This window comes from Rattus norvegicus, chromosome 15, assembly GCF_021556685.1.
Source record: "Rattus norvegicus strain SHRSP/BbbUtx chromosome 15, alternate assembly SHRSP_T2T, whole genome shotgun sequence".
NCBI lineage: Eukaryota > Metazoa > Chordata > Mammalia > Rodentia > Muridae > Rattus > Rattus norvegicus.
In genome coordinates this window covers 18,587,933-18,607,311 of record NC_141548.1, presented here as the reverse complement: position 1 = coordinate 18,607,311, position 19,379 = coordinate 18,587,933, and the positions used below count along the sequence as shown (strand labels likewise).

At 39.8% G+C, this 19,379-nt stretch overlaps 1 protein-coding gene across 17 annotated transcripts in view; it reads right to left on the bottom strand.

Moving 5' to 3' along the window:
* The window catches only part of Fhit (fragile histidine triad diadenosine triphosphatase), a 1,549,291-nt gene that overhangs the window by 198,992 nt on the left and 1,330,920 nt on the right, over positions 1–19,379 (bottom strand).

The window sequence follows — 19,379 nt, the reverse complement described above, 5'->3', positions numbered from 1 at the left end:
AGAAGATGTACACCAGGATAATAGAGAAGAAGTTGACATTCCTCAACCTGCAGCTGTAACACAGAAACTCAATTCAGAGGATAAATTTCTTTCTTTGAAGTCCTGTGTTAAAGTTCAGCCTGTCTTTTTAAATCGCACATAAGAGACAGTGACTAATGAAAGAACAATAAAATGCTGTTAATGATGCTCAGTATAAAACCAAAAGAGGAATTTTGTATTTTTCCAAATATGGTTAGACTAGCATGGTATGAAAATTAGTTTCAGTCTGTTTTCTTTCATAATTATATTATTATAAAAATTACTTGACCCTTTTATGTCCAGCTGTATGCATAATGAGAGTGTACTATGTTACAGATTGTGGAAACCAAGATGACATCAAAGTATAAGGTTATTTTTGGAGATCATGTCATTCTCTAAATGCAAGTAAGCCAGGTAGGAATAACCAAAGGGAAATTGAAGATGGCTGGGAATTTGGTGGATGGCGTCACACGGAACAAGGTAAAACCAAGCAGTCAGGCTTTGTCCTACTCTAAGTTCTACTGTTATTCTGGATGAGCCAGAAACTGCAGGTACTGTTTGACAGGTCCAACATAGACTGATCCAAGACTCATTCATAGAAATGGAAAGGAAGTCACTCCATACATTAATTAGGTAAAGTGAGACTACAGACACACATGGGCATATTAAAATCTTATCAGGGAAATCAGACCCATGGACCTACCAAACGTGCCAGACCGAAGGAGAGGGTAGAGCTTCCCCACCTGAATACCATACTGTTAGGGACCATAACATGACCTTATATGATATCTTGTAATATTTGTGCTTGCACCATGGATGAATAAGTAGAGGGCTCTATGACTATCCCTGGAGCTGAGGTACAACTTTGTGACCCTACTGCTTGACTGGTCCATTCACCTGAACCTGAACCTGTTATTTTCTGCACTAGGACTCATGTTCAGTCTTTAACCTTGCAGGTGGAGTGGCTTTACTCCCAAAGTCTAATGCCTCTTCTCTGGTGGGTTCCCTTCATATTCCTGCTTATCCATGTCAGGGTGCAGAGGTATAGTCGGCATCTGTTCATCACTTCAGTTATAATTTTAAGGCATGTTGGTCCATCTTACTTGATCAAGACCTTGAGGGCAGGGTTCTTTATCACTCATCTCTAATCCTTGTTCAGGGCTAGACATGTGAGAATTGTTTGACAAATATTTGATGACTGTTCAAGTGAAATAGTGAAGCCGTCTTTAGTGGAGAGCAAATATAAGTCCATTTTCCTAGGGAACTGTCCCCAGGAAAGGTTCACAGCTTTGAGACAAAATCTTGCAAACCTGATCTGCTAGACTTTAGATCAAGTATTTGGCATCAAAAAAATTGTGTGTGTGTGTGTGTGTGTGTGTGTGTGTGTGTGTGTGTGTTTGTCTTTGTTTTACTGGAAATGAATGTTCTATTTGATTTTATTTCCAATAACCTCAGTTGAATTTTTTTCCAGTGTCACAAATTGACTCTCAGTCTTCCTTGGATTGGTGATGATGAGATCTGTCAATCAGAATTCCATATGCAGGACTGGCAAGCCCAAGCCAGAAGAATGAACACAATTGCCTTTCTTAGATAACGAGCATGTACCACAGATGGCTTGTGCTCTTCTCTCTTCTCAGCTCTTGTCAATTATTGACAGCCTTTGTCTTTCTTTTGCAGCCATTTCACTGTACAACCCACACAGAGACAGAGGAGCCAGGAAGTTCAAGTTCACATCCTGATCCCTCCTCATTCACAACAGCACAATGACAGCAGTAACATGAAAGCCACCACAGTGACAATAAGAATGGTTTCCAAGGTAAAATGAGAATTGTATGCCAGGTGTCCCACACAGCAATTAATAGATATTGTCAGATGGGATCTTCCCCAACATGAAAAACAGCCTAGGCTCATTCAGTTAACACTGAGATCAGGATGGTGAGAGGCATCTCTGAGCCTTCATTCTCATCCCTTCATTACAAAGCCATGACCTCACTCCGATATGATCCTGCTGGCCTACACCTTGACGGCAAGAATAATCTAAAGTGTGACCCCTCTCAACTGGAAAAATACTTTCATATTTCGTTCCTCTACGAACAATGAATGTTAGAAAGAAGAAGCAGAACTATCTACAGTAGAATATGTGGGTGCATGAGATGGTGTGATGGGACACTGTGTACTCTTCACATAGTTTCCCAAAAGGAAGGTGTCTCTTCTGAGAAGGCAGAGCTGTCTGAGAAGACTGGGATACTTGGAGTAAAGTGGAAGAAATCTTTTATTTAATTATTCAAAGAAAATAATGGACTTCTGCTAGCCCCTACCATTGGGCATCAAAGGGCCTTATTTTGGAAGAGAATATCTCAGTAAAGTAATAATGGATTTTTACGGTGCTAGGGCTTTATGACAGATGTGATGCAAAAGATACATTGAAGAGTTAAAGAATCAGATGTTTGGACACCATATTTCTGGCCAGGCCAGAGATTGGAAAATACTTTCTCCAAAGGTCCACATAGAAGGTTCTGAAGAAGGTGCTTGCCTTGCAAACATGAAGAACTTCATTTCGTCCCCAGAACATGGGAAAAAACATAAGGTGGGCATCATATGCATTTTTAATCTTAGTGTCAGGCAGCTGCAGACAGACAGAATCTGAAGCATGCTGTTCAGCTAGTCTCCCTTACTAATCCATTTCTAAGCCAGTGATACATCACTTGAGGTTCACTTCTGCCTCTACACATCTGTGCCCACATATACACATAGATCACACACACAGACAGTAAGAATTTGGGGCTTTGAGGCCCATGCATAAACAAATGATCATGGTTATTTCCCAGCAAAATTTTACCAAGGTCCCAGCATGTTCTGCTGTTCCTCTGCTAGGGATCATAGAGGCAAAGCATGGCCTTTCTACAAAATGGTACAGTCTCTGGATAGGGCTTTGCTTTAGGAGTAGAAACAGACTTTCAACCTCAGTTGTTCTTCCTCTCTGTGAGATGTATAAGCATCTCATGTCTGATTCTCCAAGATAGAACTAAGAAGTTGTAGAGAAAGAAATTTCTGGTACTAAATTTCAACAGGGTACTAAAGGCCCTCTACCAGGCAGCTTTGCACAAAGGGCATAACTCGAAGAGTATTTCTGTGGATATCACAGAGGGGTGTCGAGCAGGTAGAGGAACTTAAATGCAGAAGAACCCTCTTCCAGACACAAAAATCGAACTGAAACAATGAACACAGGATATGAATAGACACTTTTCCCAAAGAAGCCATACAATTGAGCCAAAAATCATGGACATATACCCAACATGGTTAGCTAGTTATAGAATGAAAAATCAAATCAAAATCACAGTGAGCTCGCACTTCACAGATCCTGGGATGAGTAAAGTTGAAAATTAGAGCAGACTTCTTCATGAAGATATAGGGAGATGGGAAGGACGGATGGGAAAATAATCAGAGTGACTGTTAGAAACAACCTTAGCACAGTCTTCCAGAATTAAACATGTAGTTGTCATATGACACGGTAACTACATTCCTAGTTATTTATTGAAGAAGAATGAAAATATCTGCCCATAAAATACTTATAAATGAAAATACCTATTCTTGGATTATTAGTAAGAAGTGAAATATGGAAACAACCCAAATTTCCATTCATCAAGAAACAGACCTACATTCAATCCTATGGGCAGATATTCCTTGACAACAAATGGAGAGGTTTCTGCACAGTAGGAAGAAAAACAAAGATAAAAAACAAAAAGAGAACTCTTGAATGGAAGAAATATTTGCAATGTGTTTATAAGTATGTATAATATCTTGAAGCTTATACAATTGAATAGCAAATAATAGTCTAAATTTCAAAGATAGTAAAGGTGTTATACAAAAGGCTTTTTTCAACATCAAGCCTGGACACTGAAGTCTTCTGCATTCTGGGTATATGTTCTACCACTGAGCTACATCCCCAGATATTCTTTTCAAAGAAGCAATACAAACAGCTGAGAGGTTTATGATAAAATGCTCAACATCATTAATCATCAAGGAAACATAAATAAAAACCACAGGCTATCACTTCATACTTGTTAGGTCAAGTATGACAGTCAGGAGAACAAGAAGAACACTTGTAGATTGTTGGTGGGAATTTAAATTATTTTGGGTATCATGAATAAGTACTGTGTAGGGTTTTCAGACATTTAAAACTACTAAGACCATTATCAGAATTCTGGGTATGTATACAAGAAAAATAAGATTATTATCTCTAAGAGATATGAACACTCCCATGCTTACTATAGCATTATCCACAATACCCAACATAAAGAAGGAAGGTGTCCACCTAAAGACAACTGGACAAAGAAAGTGTGTGTGTGTGTCTGTGTGTCTGTGTATGTGTGTACATGGTACATACACATATAACTTAGCCTTAAAATGGAAAGATGTACTGATACCAAACTATATTAACCTAGAGGACATTAGAAATAGAAAGGCAGAAGGCAAATGTGTACAATCTCACTCACAGGTTGTGGTGATTTGAATACGTTTGGCCAGCACAGATTCATGTGTTTGAACACTTGGCCCAGCTCCACTGTCCTCCATCTAGACTTGGCCAAGCCAGGGGAGGTTGGTGGTGGCCACAGGCCCATTCCACCATGGGCTCTTATAGGGTGTAGACAGCTGGGGGCAGAGAAGGGGAAAGGCAATCTTATGTCTTCCTCCCAGACCCGTGTGCCCCAGTGCTTGCTCCTTCTCTCCTAACCCCAATGAACAGTACCTCCTCCTTTCCCTTCCGTTCCTGGACAGGAGTCTTGGGGGCAGAGAGGGTGAGTGTGGTCCCAGTGAGCTCTCTGGTCCTCCTGTTCTGGGTCCTTCCCCCACTTGTTGGAGTGAGTGTGGCCTTGTTGGAGGAAGTGTATATAGATGGACTCTGAGGTCTCCTATGCTCAAGCTCTGCCCAGTATATGGCAGTCTTCTCTTTGCTGCGTTTGGATCAAGATGTAGAACTCTCAGCTCAATCTCTAGCACCAGGTTGGCCTGTATGACCATTGCTTCCTGCAATGTCAACATTGGAATGAGCCTCTAAAACTGTAAGTCAGACCCAATAAATGTTGTGCTTTATAAGAATTTCCTTTGTTATGATGTCTCTTCAAAGCAAAAGAAACCCTAAGACACAAGTAGAATCTAAAAAGGTTCAACTCAGAGAAACAAAAAGTGAACCAGCAGTTCCCCAGATTTGGAAAGTGAAGATCTGTTCACAGGGCATAAAAACCCAGTGATAGGATGACTAAATTCTGGCCATCTAGTTAGTATCAATCATTGTTACCACAGTCAATAAATTATTGTGTATTTGAATTTTCTTAGGAAAATTTCCTACAAGAAAGCTAGCTAGATATATCAACTTGATTATGGTAATTGCTTTATAATGTATACATCATGTCATGTCATCATGTTGTATCACACACACACACACACACACACAATCATTTCTGAACAAAGTTGGAGTAGATGAAGTACTTCTACATAGTAAAGAGGGTCATCCATGAAAATTTGAAACATCAGACTAATAAAATCTTAGTGGATCACATGACATCATTAAACAATATAGTTTAAATAAAAGAGCTGCACAGCATTTGAATGATATTTCAATAAAGTTGCATTAAAAAAAAGAAGATTTCCATTTAGCGGCTGACACAAAGGTCCAGCTAAAAACATTGATAAAAGTTAGTTTTAGCCCAGCTGAGGTCAAACATAGACGTGACTCCTTTATTATTCGGGTGCACTGAGCCTTAGGATCCCTTGTTCTGAGAATCAAAATGTTAATATGTGGGAAGGTCTAGAGAACAGGGAGTTCTTCAGAAATATGGACAGGGTGAAAACAGGCAGCCTTTTCAGAATCACCATAAATATCAAACTGAGAGAACAGAGTGAGTTGGTTTGCTGGTGGGCACTTCCATTAAACAAATGGCTCCTAAATGCCACTCTTATGTCAAGTGATAGGCAAGCTGACCATTAAAGGGTCTTGGAAGCCCAGTCCAGATGCAAGAACTTTCCTAGTTTTGCAATGGAGGGAAACTAACCCACCAAAGTGTGTGGCAGGAAGTCAGGGGACTAAAGGCATAAAGCAGGGCTGGGTGCCATGGTGGCCAGCAACAACCACAAGGATGGCAAGAAGGGGACAATGAGGCCTGCTTTCTTGTTGCTTCCCATGTGAACGTCCAGCCCCAGGCACAACTGACACCATAAAATAGTGGATACAACCAGGGGAGATTTACTATGATGCTTTAGGTAGAGAATTAGCACTTGCCATAAGAAGCCAGGCCTTAAAATTAAGAAAAAAAGCTCAAAGAAAAGAGAAGGCCCAGGAGGTACATGCTGTGCTGCATTTTGGAATTGCATCACTTGTATCTTCCACCTCAAACTTCTGGAACAGATTGGGTAAATATAATGATTTCACAAAATCATGGGATTTTCTCTTTACTTAAGAAAAGACATGGGACATGCCTCTAATCCTACCACTTGGGAGGCAGAGGCAGTAGGTACTCTGTGACTTTAAGGCGAGCCTGTTCTTCCAGGATGGCCAGGACTACAGAGAGAGACACTGGCTAGGAAAACAAGAACGCACAAACAAACAAACCAAACAAATCCCAAATACAACAACCAAAATAACACAAAACAAAAAAAAGTACAAAAACCAAAACAAACAAAAGTGAAAACAGACTGAGGATAGTATTTTAGAAACTTGTAAAAAAAAAAAAAATCCCAGATAGCTACATATGAGGAATTCTGACCAGCTAAAAGGAATTACATGTAGTCTGGCAAGAAAATATAATCTGGTGTGTTATTTAACTTTTAAATTTAACCTAACATAAGCTATAATAACCAGGGAAGAGAGCCTAAATTAAGGAATTGTCTAGATCAGGTCAGCCTGTGGATATGTCTCTAAGGCATTATCTTTATTATTAATTGGTAAGGAAAGAACCAGCCCACTGTGGGTACCATCATTCCCTTGTAAGGGGCAGGGGGAGGCTGAACTATAAAATAGAGGAAAAAGTTAGATGAGAGCAAGCAGAAAAGCAAGAATGTGTTATTTTCTTTTTGCTCTTGATGCTCGCTCTTGACTGTGGGTGGGACTAGATGCTTGAGTTCCCGCCCTGACTTTCTCAAAATGATGGAATAAATGTCAGAGCATTTTTATCCCGGGAACAGAAGTAAAACTAGGACACTTGGTAAATCAGAAAGCCAGTGATAAAATTCAAGAATTCTAAGTTTGTATCATTCAGAATAGGGGGATCATCAGAAGTAATACCTTTGAATACCTGATCGCATCATTTGAATGTCTGGGTTAAACTAACCAATGACTGACACATCTTTTATATGTGTGTTCTAGGCAGTTCCAACTTTAATTAAATATGAGTATCAATAAAATTAAATCTATAAAAACTTTTTGAAAATAATTCTAGGTTCAGCTGTATCTATGAGTTTTTAAAATTTTCTATTTCAAATTATTACAAAAGTACAGTTTGAGTCCTTTTTCACTTAATTATTATGGAAAGCACTATAGAGGATAAGAAATGCAATTGGTTAACTTCCTTTACTAATAGAAATACTAGAAGGACAAATTCTCACCACTTAAGAGATTACCTAGCAACATTAAAAAGATTCATAAGTAAGATTAAAGACAGTTATTTTGTATACTTGGATATTTTATAGTAATCAAATACGAAAAGAAACATTGTTTTTCTCCTCTCTGCCTGGCTTTTGTGTCTCTACCCACTCTCTGTTTCTCTTTTCTCTCTTTTCTCTCTTTTCTCTCTTTTCTCTCTTTTCTCTCTCTCTCTCTCTCTCTCTCTCTCTCTCTCTCTCTCTCTCTCTCACACACACACACACACACACACACACACACATCATAGTCACAGAAATCTGAATAATCACTTATCTAAGTGGCCAATTTTCTGGAAGCTGCTGTGTAACTCCAGGAGTGGACCTTTAGTTAAAAGGTGAGAAATCTGGGCATCAGCTGTGTTTACTTGCTAGATTCCTCAAGAACAGTGCTATTCAAAGTCTTTGAGGAATTTCCTTTGCAGAAGTCTCCTCTTCCTCACTGGGTATCCTAACAGTGCATGTGTGACATTTCCTCTGAGAATAAATTAGCACAATGCTTTTGAATTTAGAGAGCTGGAGCTTAGAAGGAAATGCTGAGCCCAAAGGCCATAAATGGCATCCCTTGATTTTAGGTGGGTACGAACTCATAGAAAACTTTTGAACAAAGCCAATCCTAGTAACTGAAGTAGTTGCTTTTCTATTGCTAAAACACTACCGTCAAGGCAAATTAAAGAAGCAAGGTTTATGGTTCAACTGGGATAGAGGGCATGATAGGGAGGCAAGTAGCTGGCACAGGCCTAAAGCAACACTGGAGAGCTCCCAACCTGTATGTCGAGCATGGAGCAGAGAACATGATCCAGAAGTGACAAGAGTCTTTTAAACTCAAAGCTCGCCCCCAGTGACAAACCTTTTCTACTAAGACCTCATATAAAATTCCTAAGCCTCCCTAAGCAGCATCCACAACTGGGAACCAAACATTCAAATGCTTGAGATGAGGATATTTCCTATTAAATCCAGTGCGGTAAGCTTTTGAGGTACTAGGTCATTCTTCTCTCTACTGTGTTGGGCCTTCTGCAAGTAGGACTTAAACAATTCTAAAATCAAGTGCAAAAATCTAACGTACCATTGTAAGTGTGTTTTTTTAAAAAAAACCCACATAACTACTTTGGGGAAGGATTTTCAAAGGAGTCTATAACTAAAAACACATCAAGAACCATAGCATGTAGAGCCAGTCAAAATTGAAGACACCGAAGTTTATTTGGCAGACATGCTTGAACGGTCTTTCCTGGGGGGTCTTGCTAGAAATTCAGGTGCTAAATTACGTCCCAATTGCCTTCATGATTTCTCTGATATTTTCATATCCAATTGATTATTCTCTTAATGTTTCCATCAGAAAATACAATTCCAAAACTACCCTAATCGGTCTCAGAACCATCTTTATTCCTTTAGAAACAAACTATAGTTGTCATGTTGACAATTGTAAATAGCAATCAGGATGATATTTAATTTTAACTTGGTGCCAACTAATTTAGTGGAAATGGCTGTGTTTTGAAATAGTAGGGCGCTCGCACTCCATCTGGTGTGTTTTCCTTTTATCTTCCACTCTCAGTGAATTTTAAAAGTCAACTGCAATGTAAATATACTTTCTGCTATGCTAATGTGGACTCCTTGTGGAAATCAAAGGGAAGGAGTCCTTGGGGCAAGTGGTTCTTTCCTGATTGAACTATTTAGTGTCACAGCATCACAAGGAATCAGAGCTAAAAGCAGGCTTTGAGGTGACCAAGGTGAATCCATCCCATCTGGAACATAGGGAAACTGAGCTGGAGACAAAATGAAATGGCCCATAATCTCATCCAACACAAAGCCAGGATGTGAGTGTCTATGGGAGGACTTTCAGATACGCTGTTACCAAGTGGCCATTTCCTTCAGGAAACTCTAGAAGGCTCTACCAGAGTGTACTATACTGGGTATCTTAGTGACTTCTCCTTTCCAATAGAGCATAGCATTGCCACTCATTCCTCGCTCACGTGCATTAGGCTAATATTTCAGAGTAGTAACAGCTGTGCCGTGTCCTTGCAACCTCCCTTGTGTCTAAAGGTAACCCACTGCCTACAGAAGAGTTCTACTCTACAGCACTAACTCAGTGTCCAAGTTCAAGAAGAGCTGGCCCAAGATGCCAGGAGAGGACCTATAGTTTGATGGCTATACTCATTGTTTTTATATGCTGCTGTAGCAAATTTGAAGAAACAGCGTGTCTTGTCAAATTTTATTTTTTTGATCATTGCTTAAACTGGACCTCTATGTGCTAATATTTAAGGTGTTGACCTGTGCTACATAATCTTTGGATTTTCTAATGGTAAATCTATTTCTGGCTTTTGCTTGTTTGGCTTTTCTTTTCATTTTCTTAGTGTGTCTATTTCTCATCATTATCATAATCATCACCATCAGCATCATTACTATTGGACTTTTCTACTTTCTAAAGGATTTCTTGGCTTAGGGCAACTCTTCCCAGATTCAAAGTCAGTAGTCAGTCACTCTGGGGGTAATTAAGAGACTATGACATAGAAAAGAACATTTTTGAGTTATATGGTGACAGCAAAATTTCCATTACTGTTTTGGTAAGGTGTAGACACAGTTCCAAATATGAAAGCACATGCGAATGGCCTGTCACTGAGAGCAGTGGTGAGGTTCTGGGAGTGGGGTGGGACATTTACCAAGTTACTTTTCAGGTAGACTCCAGATACACACTTGAAGTACAAAGCTGCTGGCTGGGGTTGGTTCAGTGGTCACTAGTCCCAATGATATCTAAATTAAGGCTTGATATTCCAGCTTTAAAGTTCCCTTCTCTTCTGGAAGGCCTTGTTGGTTTGCAAAATGTGTTGTCATCTTTTGTCATTTAAGAATGTAAAATGTTTTGTGCACAACTGAGGTACAAAAAGGACATTTTGGCAGAAAGGAAGACTATGCTGAGAATTATGGGTCTTTGCTACCAATCAAGGAAGGTGAAACTGAGGCTGGCTGTCTACCCTAGGACTGGGGAAATAAGACTTAGAATAACTACCATCCTGGGGGAATGCCTGTCCTATGAGGTAGTTGAGGGTTTTTTATTTTTATTTGTTTTTGTTTTGTTTGCAAAGCAGTAGTGAGTAGGAGGTGAGGAAGATAGTTCTGGTATTTGTAGGCTAAGCATGGAGGAGAAGCCAGGCTAGAAACAGGCAGCCTAAATGTGAAGCCCAGGTCTGTTCCCTTATTCTCTGCTATCCTTAAAAGTTGGGATCCCGGCTCGCAGCAGCTCTCTGCTCCCAGACCCGGTGAGAGAGAGACCCAACCGCCTGGTCAGGTGGGCACTCCTGAGGCTGCAGAGCGGAAGAGACCACCAACTCTGCTCACCCCTGCCCACTTCCCTGGCCCAAGAGGAAACTGTATAAGGCCTCTGGGCTCCCGTGGGGGAGGGCCCAGGAGCGGCAGGACCCCTGCCTGAGACACCGCCGGAACCTGAGGGAAACAGACCGGATAAACAGTTCTCTGCACCCAAATACCGTGGGAGGGAGAGCTGAACCTTCAGAGAGGCAGACAAGCCTGGGAAACCAGAAGAGACTGATCACTGTACATACATCTCGGACGCCAGAGGAAAACACCAAAGGCCATCTGGAACCCTGGTGCACTGAAGCTCCTGGAAGAGGCGGCACAGGTATTCCTGGTTGCTGCCGCCGCAGAGAGCCCGTGGGCAGCACCCCACGAGCGAACTTGAGCCTCGGGACCACAGGTAAGACCAACTTTTCTGCTGCAAGAAAGCTGCCTGGTGAACTCAAGACACAGGCCCACAGGAACAGCTGAAGACCTGTAGAGAGGAAAAACTACACGCCCGAAAGCAGAACACTCTGTTCCCATAACTGGCTGAAAGAAAACAGGAAAACAGGTCTACAGCACTCCTGACACACAGGCTTATAGGACAGTCTAGCCACTGTCAGAAATAGCAGAACAAAGTAACACTAGAGATAATCTGATGGCGAGAGGCAAGCGCAGGAACCCAAGCAACAGAAACCAAGACTACTTGGCATCATCGGAGCCCAATTCTCCCACCAAAACAAACATGGAATATCCAAACACACCAGAAAAGCAAGATCTAGTTTCAAAATCATATTTGATCATGATGCTGGAGGACTTCAAGAAAGATATGAAGAACTCCCTTAGGGAAGCACAGGAAAACATTAATAAACAAGTAGAAGCCTACAGAGAGGAATCGCAAAAATCCCTGAAAGAATTCCAGGAAAACACAATCAAACAGTTGAAGGAATTAAAAATGGAAATAGAAGCAATCAAGAAAGAACACATGGAAACAACCCTGGATATAGAAAACCAAAAGAAGAGACAAGGAGCTGTAGATACAAGCTTCACCAACAGAATACAAGAGATGGAAGAGAGAATATCAGGAGCAGAAGATTCCATAGAAATCATTGACTCAACTGTCAAAGATAATGTAAAGCGGAAAAAGCTACTGGTCCAAAACATACAGGAAATCCAGGACTCAATGAGAAGATCAAACCTAAGGATAATAGGTATAGAAGAGAGTGAAGACTCCCAGCTCAAAGGACCAGTAAATACCTTCAACAAAATCATAGAAGAAAACTTCCCTAATCTAAAAAAAGAGATACCCATAGGCATACAAGAAGCCTACAGAACTCCAAATAGATTGGACCAGAAAAGAAACACCTCCCGTCACATAATAGTCAAAACACCAAATGCACAAAATAAAGAAAGAATATTAAAAGCAGTAAGGGAAAAAGGTCAAGTAACATATAAAGGCAGACCTATCAGAATCACACCAGACTTCTCGCCAGAAACTATGAAGGCCAGAAGATCCTGGACTGATGTCATACAGACCCTAAGAGAACACAAATGCCAGCCCAGGTTACTGTATCCTGCAAAACTCTCAATTAACATAGATGGAGAAACCAAGATATTCCATGACAAAACCAAATTTACACAATATCTTTCTACAAATCCAGCACTACAAAGGATAATAAATGGTAAAGCCCAACATAAGGAGGCAAGCTATAACCTAGAAGAAGCAAGAAACTAATCGTCTTGGCAACAAAACAAAGAGAATGAAAGCACACAAACATAACCTCACATCCAAATATGAATATAACGGGAAGCAATAATCACTATTCCTTAATATCTCTCAATATCAATGGCCTCAACTCCCCAATAAAAAGACATAGATTAACAAACTGGATACGCAACGAGGACCCTGCATTCTGCTGCCTACAGGAAACACACCTCAGAGACAAAGACAGACATTACCTCAGGGTGAAAGGCTGGAAAACAATTTTCCAAGCAAATGGTCAGAAGAAGCAAGCTGGAGTAGCCATTCTAATATCAAATAAAATCAATTTTCAATTAAAAGTCATCAAAAAAGATAAGGAAGGACACTTCATATTCATCAAAGGAAAAATCCACCAAGATGAACTCTCAATCCTAAATATCTATGCCCCAAATACAAGGGCACCTACATACATAAAAGAAACCTTACTAAAGCTCAAAACACACATTGCACCTCACACAATAATAGTGGGAGATTTCAACACCCCACTCTCATCAATGGACAGATCATGGAAACAGAAATTGAACAGTGATGTCGACAGACTAAGAGAAGTCATGAGCCAAATGGACTTAACGGATATTTATAGAACATTCTATCCTAAAGCAAAAGGATATACCTTCTTCTCAGCTCCTCATGGTACTTTCTCCAAAATTGACCATATAATTGGAAAAAAAACCGGCCTCAACAGGTACAGAAAGATAGAAATAATCCCATGCGTGCTATCGGACCACCACGGCCTAAAACTGGTCTTCAATAACAATCAAGGAAGAATGCCCACATACACTTGGAAATTGAACAATGCTCTACTCAATGATAACCTGGTCAAGGAAGAAATAAAGAAAGAAATTAAAAACTTTTTAGAATTTAATGAAAATGAAGGTACAACATACCCAAACTTATGGGACACAATGAAAGCTGTGCTAAGAGGAAAACTCATAGCGCTGAGTGCCTGCAGAAAGAAACAGGAAAGAGCATATGTCAGCAGCTTGACAGCACACCTAAAAGCTCTAGAACAAAAGGAAGCACATACACCCAGGAGGAGTAGAAGGCACGAAATAATCAAACTCAGAGCGGAAATCAACCAAGTAGAAACAAAAAGGACCATAGAAAGAATCAACAGAACCAAAAGTTGGTTCTTTGAGAAAATCAACAAGATAGATAAACCCTTAGCCAGACTAACGAGAGGACACAGAGAGTGCGTCCAAATTAACAAAATCAGAAATGAAAAGGGAGACATAACAACAGATTCAGAGGAAATTCAAAAAATCATCAGATCTTACTATAAAAACCTATATTCAACAAAACTTGAAAATATTCAGGAAATGGATAATTTCCTAGACAGATACCAGGTACCGAAGTTAAATCAGGAACAGATAAACCAGTTAAACAACCCCATAACTCCTAAGGAAATAGAAGCAGTCATTAAAGGTCTCCCAACCAAAAAGAGCCCAGGTCCAGACGGGTTTAGTGCAGAATTCTACCAAACCTTCATAGAAGACCTCATACCAATATTATCCAAACTATTCCATAAAATTGAAACAGATGGATCACTACCGAATACCTTCTACGAAGCCACAATTACTCTTATACCTAAACCACACAAAGACACAACAAAGAAAGAGAACTTCAGACCAATTTCCCTTATGAATATCGATGCAAAAATACTCAACAAAATGCTGGCAAACCGAATCCAAGAGCACATCAAAACAATCATCCACCATGACCAAGTAGGCTTCATCCCAGGCATGCAGGGATGGTTTAATATACGGAAAACCATCAACGTGATCCATTATATAAACAAACTGAAAGAACAAAACCACATGATCATTTCATTAGACGCTGAGAAAGCATTTGACAAAATTCAACACCCCTTCATGATAAAAGTCCTGGAGAGAATAGGAATTCAAGGCCCATACCTGAACATAGTAAAAGCCATATACAGCAAACCAGTTGCTAACATTAAACTAAATGGAGAGAAACTCGAAGCAATCCCACTAAAATCAGGGACTAGACAAGGCTGCCCACTCTCTCCCTACTTATTCAATATAGTTCTTGAAGTTCTAGCCAGAGCAATCAGACAACAGAAGGAGGTCAAGGGGATACAGATCGGAAAAGAAGAAGTCAAAATATCACTGTTTGCAGATGATATGATAGTGTATTTAAGTGATCCCAAAAGTTCCACCAGAGAACTACTAAAGCTGATAAACAACTTCAGCAAAGTGGCTGGGTATAAAATAAACTCAAATAAATCAGTAGCCTTCCTCTACACAAAAGAGAAACAAGCCGAGAAAGAAATTAGGGAAACGACACCCTTCATAATAGACCCAAATAATATAAAGTACCTCGGTGTGACTTTAACCAAGCAAGTAAAAGATCTGTACAATAAGAACTACAAGACACTGAAGAAGGAAATTGAAGAAGACCTCAGAAGATGGAAAGATCTCCCATGCTCATGGATTGGCAGGATTAATATAGTAAAAATGGCCATTTTACCAAAAGTAATCTACAGATTCAATGCAATCCCCATCAAAATACCAATCCAATTCTTCAAAGAGTTAGACAGAACAATTTGCAAATTCATCTGGAATAACAAAAAACCCAGGATAGCTAAAGCTATCCTCAACAATAAAAGGACTTCAGGGGGAATCACTATCCCTGAACTCAAGCAGTATTACAGAGCAATAGTGATAAAAACTGCATGGTATTGGTACAGAGACAGACAGATAGACCAATGGAATAGAATTGAAGACCCAGAAATGAACCCACACACCTATGGTCACTTGATTTTTGACAAAGGAGCCAAAACCATCCAATGGAAAAAAGATAGCATTTTCAGCAAATGGTGCTGGTTCAACTGGAGGTCAACATGTAGAAGAATGCAGATCGATCCATGCTTATCACCCTGTACAAAGCTTAAGTCCATGTGGATCAAGGACCTCCACATCAAACCAGACACACTCAAACTAATAGAAGAAAAACTAGGGAAGCATCTGGAACACATGGGCACTGGAAAAAATTTCCTAAACAAAACACCAATGGCTTACACTCTAAGATCAAGAATCGACAAATGGGATCTCATAAAACTACAAAGCTTCTGTAAGGCAAAGGACACGTGGTTAGGACAAAACAGCAACCAACAGATTGGGAAAAGATCTTTACCAATCCTACAACAGATAGAGGCCTTATTTCCAAAATATACAAAGAACTCAAGAAGTTAGACCGCAGGGAAATAAATAACCCTATTAAAAAATGGGGTTCAGAGCTAAACAAAGAATTCACAGCTGAGGAATGCCGAATGGCTGAGAAACACCTAAAGAAATGTTCAACACCTTTAGTCATAAGGGAAATGCAAATCAAAACAACCCTGAGATTTCACCTCACACCAGTGAGAATGGCTAAGACCAAAAACTAAGGGGACAACAGATGCTGGCGAGGATGTGGAGGAAGAGGAACACTCCTCCATTGTTGGTGGGATTGCAAACTGGTACAACCATTCTGGAAATCAGTCTGGAGAATCCTCAGAAAATTGGACATTGAACTGCCTGAGGATCCAGCTATACCTCTCTTGGGCATATACCCAAAAGATGCCCCAACATATAAAAAAGACACGTGCTCCACTATGTTCATTGCAGCCTTATTTATAATAGCCAGAAGCTGGAAAGAACCCAGATGCCCTTCAACAGAGGAATGGATACAGAAAATATGGTACATCTACACAATGGAATATTACTCAGCTATCAAAAACAACGACTTTATGAAATTCGTAGGCAAATGGTTGGAACTGGAAAACATCATCCTGAGTGAGCTAACCCAATCACAGAAAGACATACATGGTATGCACTCATTGATAAGTGGCTATTAGCCCAAATGCTTGAATTACCCTAGATGCCTAGAGCAAATGAAACTCAAGACGGATGATCAAAATGTGAATGCTTCACTCCTTCTCTAAAAGGGGAACAAGAATACCCTTGGCAGGGAAGAGAGAGGCAAAGATTAAAACAGAGACTGAAGGAACTCCCATTCAGAGTCTGCCCCACATGTGGCCCATTCATATATAGCCACCCAATTAGACAAGATGGATGAAGCAAAGAAGTGCAGACCGACAGGAGCCGGATGTAGATCGCTCCTAAGATTCACAGCCAGAACACAGCAAATACAGAGGCGAATGCCAGCAGCAAACCACTGAACTGAGAATAGGACCCCCGTTGAAGGAATCAGAGAAAGAACTGGAAGAGCTTGAAGGGGCTCGAGACCCCATATGTACAACAATGCCAAGCAACCAGAGCTTCCAGGGACTAAGCCCCTACCCAAAGACTATACATGGACTGACCCTGAACTCTGACCTCATAGGTAGCAATGAATATCCTAGTAAGAGCACCAGTGGAAGGGGAAGCCCTGGGTCCTGCTAAGACTGAACCCCCAGTGAACTAGACTGGTGGAGGGAGGGCGGCAATGGGGGGAGGGTTGTGAGGGGAACACCCATAAGGAAGGGGATGGGGGAGGGGGATGTTTGCCCGGATACCGGGAAAGGGAATAACACTTGAAATGTATATAAGAAATACTCAAGTTAATAAAAAAAAAAAAATATATATATATATATATATATATATATATAAAAGAACTCTGAAACTCAAAAAAAAAAAAAGTTACGAGGTGTACCTGAGGAGAGGAAACACAGGTAAATGTCCTCAAAGGTGTATTAATTTATTGGATTGCTAATATCAAGTCGTATCAGCTCTTCCTACTCCATTCAAGAACATGACCTAGTAAGGACAATCTTGCCTCTCTGCTTTCTCAAGTCTAATTCAGCTTTATCCCAGATTGAGAGCTTCTGAATCCACCAAATTTCTGAAATTCTCAGTTTTGAGACGAGACCTGAATTAAAAAACAAAACAAAACATTCTAGGAAACCTATGTGCATGATAGACATTCCTAGTGCATGCTGCTATGCTATGTGGGGTGAATTAAGCAACAAGTGTGTTTACTTTTATCTTTGCAAAAACAAAACCAAAAATGTATCAACAGAATCTCAGTCTTAAGATCTCCGGAGAAAAGGACCAGAAAGTTCCCAGTGTACTTGACACATGCATACAGTGCCCTTCTAATAATGATGAGACTGGTCTAAGAAGAAACATTTTTTTTTCCAAAAGAAAAGTATATGTGCTAGAACAAGGCTACATTTCAGTGCAAAGGGAATATTCTATGAGTTCCTTAGTTACTTCTAATGTAAGGAGGATTTCCAACGAGTACTGGAGCAGCTGGCCTAGAAGATATTTATGGCCCATTGAGAGTTGTAAGCAAGGGCTGTTTCTTTTTGAGAAAAAAATAAAGCAGCGATTTCCTTTTAAATATTTTAGTGTGCTATCATGACATGAATACACTATAAGGCATGCATAAGTATTTAAGAGATTTGGTGCACAAAATCAGCTTCGAAAGAATGACCGTGGGAATTGTAGAAGCTGGACTGGAGTGTGTTGAGGATTTCCTTGTGTTTAAGCAAAAAAGAGTTATAATGAAGTTCCTTAGTTGGCAAACTTATGGGCCAAATCCTAAAAGCAGAAAGAAACAATAACAACAACAACAACAACAAAAACAACAACAAAAACAACAACATCCAAAATATTAAAGTAGTAAGATACCATTTTCTTCAATGTTTTTACATACTTAATTAGCAAGGGTATATCTAAGACTTATAGGGATTAGAAGATACTTAAGTTATTTATAAGTATATGTCAGTGTGTATATGTCCAGAAATCATAACCAAAAAAAATGCTTAGCTCACTATCTTTTCATCAAAATAGTGACCAAAGTAAAGGGTGAAACAAAGAGACAAGGTTATACTCAAAAGATTTGGGAGTAAACAAGCTTTGTCATTAGGATTTAAGGAAGATGCTTCCTCCTCTGAGGTTCAGCTCTTCTCCTGATGTTTGTAAAGACAGGGTGATATATGTGAAGAACCTAAGAGTTCAGCTTCTGTGGCTCATCAAATGATAATTTCACTCTCTAATTTATTCTTAATTAGTTATCTTGGTGACAAAATCTAAGAGCTAGATTTGTTTATGACTGGTAACCTAATGTAAAAGCTTAATGTTCCTGGATTCTTGTGCCTTCTCCTTGTGAAGTAAATCTCATGAAAGACACTGATGTTTGCATAGTAAGCTCGACATTAAAAGATATGGAATGAATCCCTGTGCAAATCCAATGTATACTGTTGAGAGATATATAGTTATAGAAACATTTTGTTCACTGTCTTCAATTAAAAACAAAACAAAACCAAACAAAACCCAAAAAACCAAAAAAGCAAAACCCAGAACCTCTCAAAGTCTGCTTCTAAGTTGGGTTGTAGAAGTTGTATATTGAGAGTTTCTAGAAAACACTGCTTGCCAGTGTGTTGAAGTGATCTGAAAGTCCGAGAATAAATTTCTAGTTCAGCATTATCTCTTCAGAAGAGATTTCTTTATAGTGTCTAAATGACAGGATAATGCAGGTTCTCTACCTACTTGAGACTGTTTGAAAGTTTAACGTCCTCACAAATGACTGTCTTTGAAGGCTCTAGTCTACATGTATATATTAACAGAAATCTCTCAGATGGGTTCTGTGCAGTCAGAAGATGACCTCTGATGTGTCACCTAACAAACTCACTCTACCAGGTCCTGACAACAGGCTTTGTCTGCAT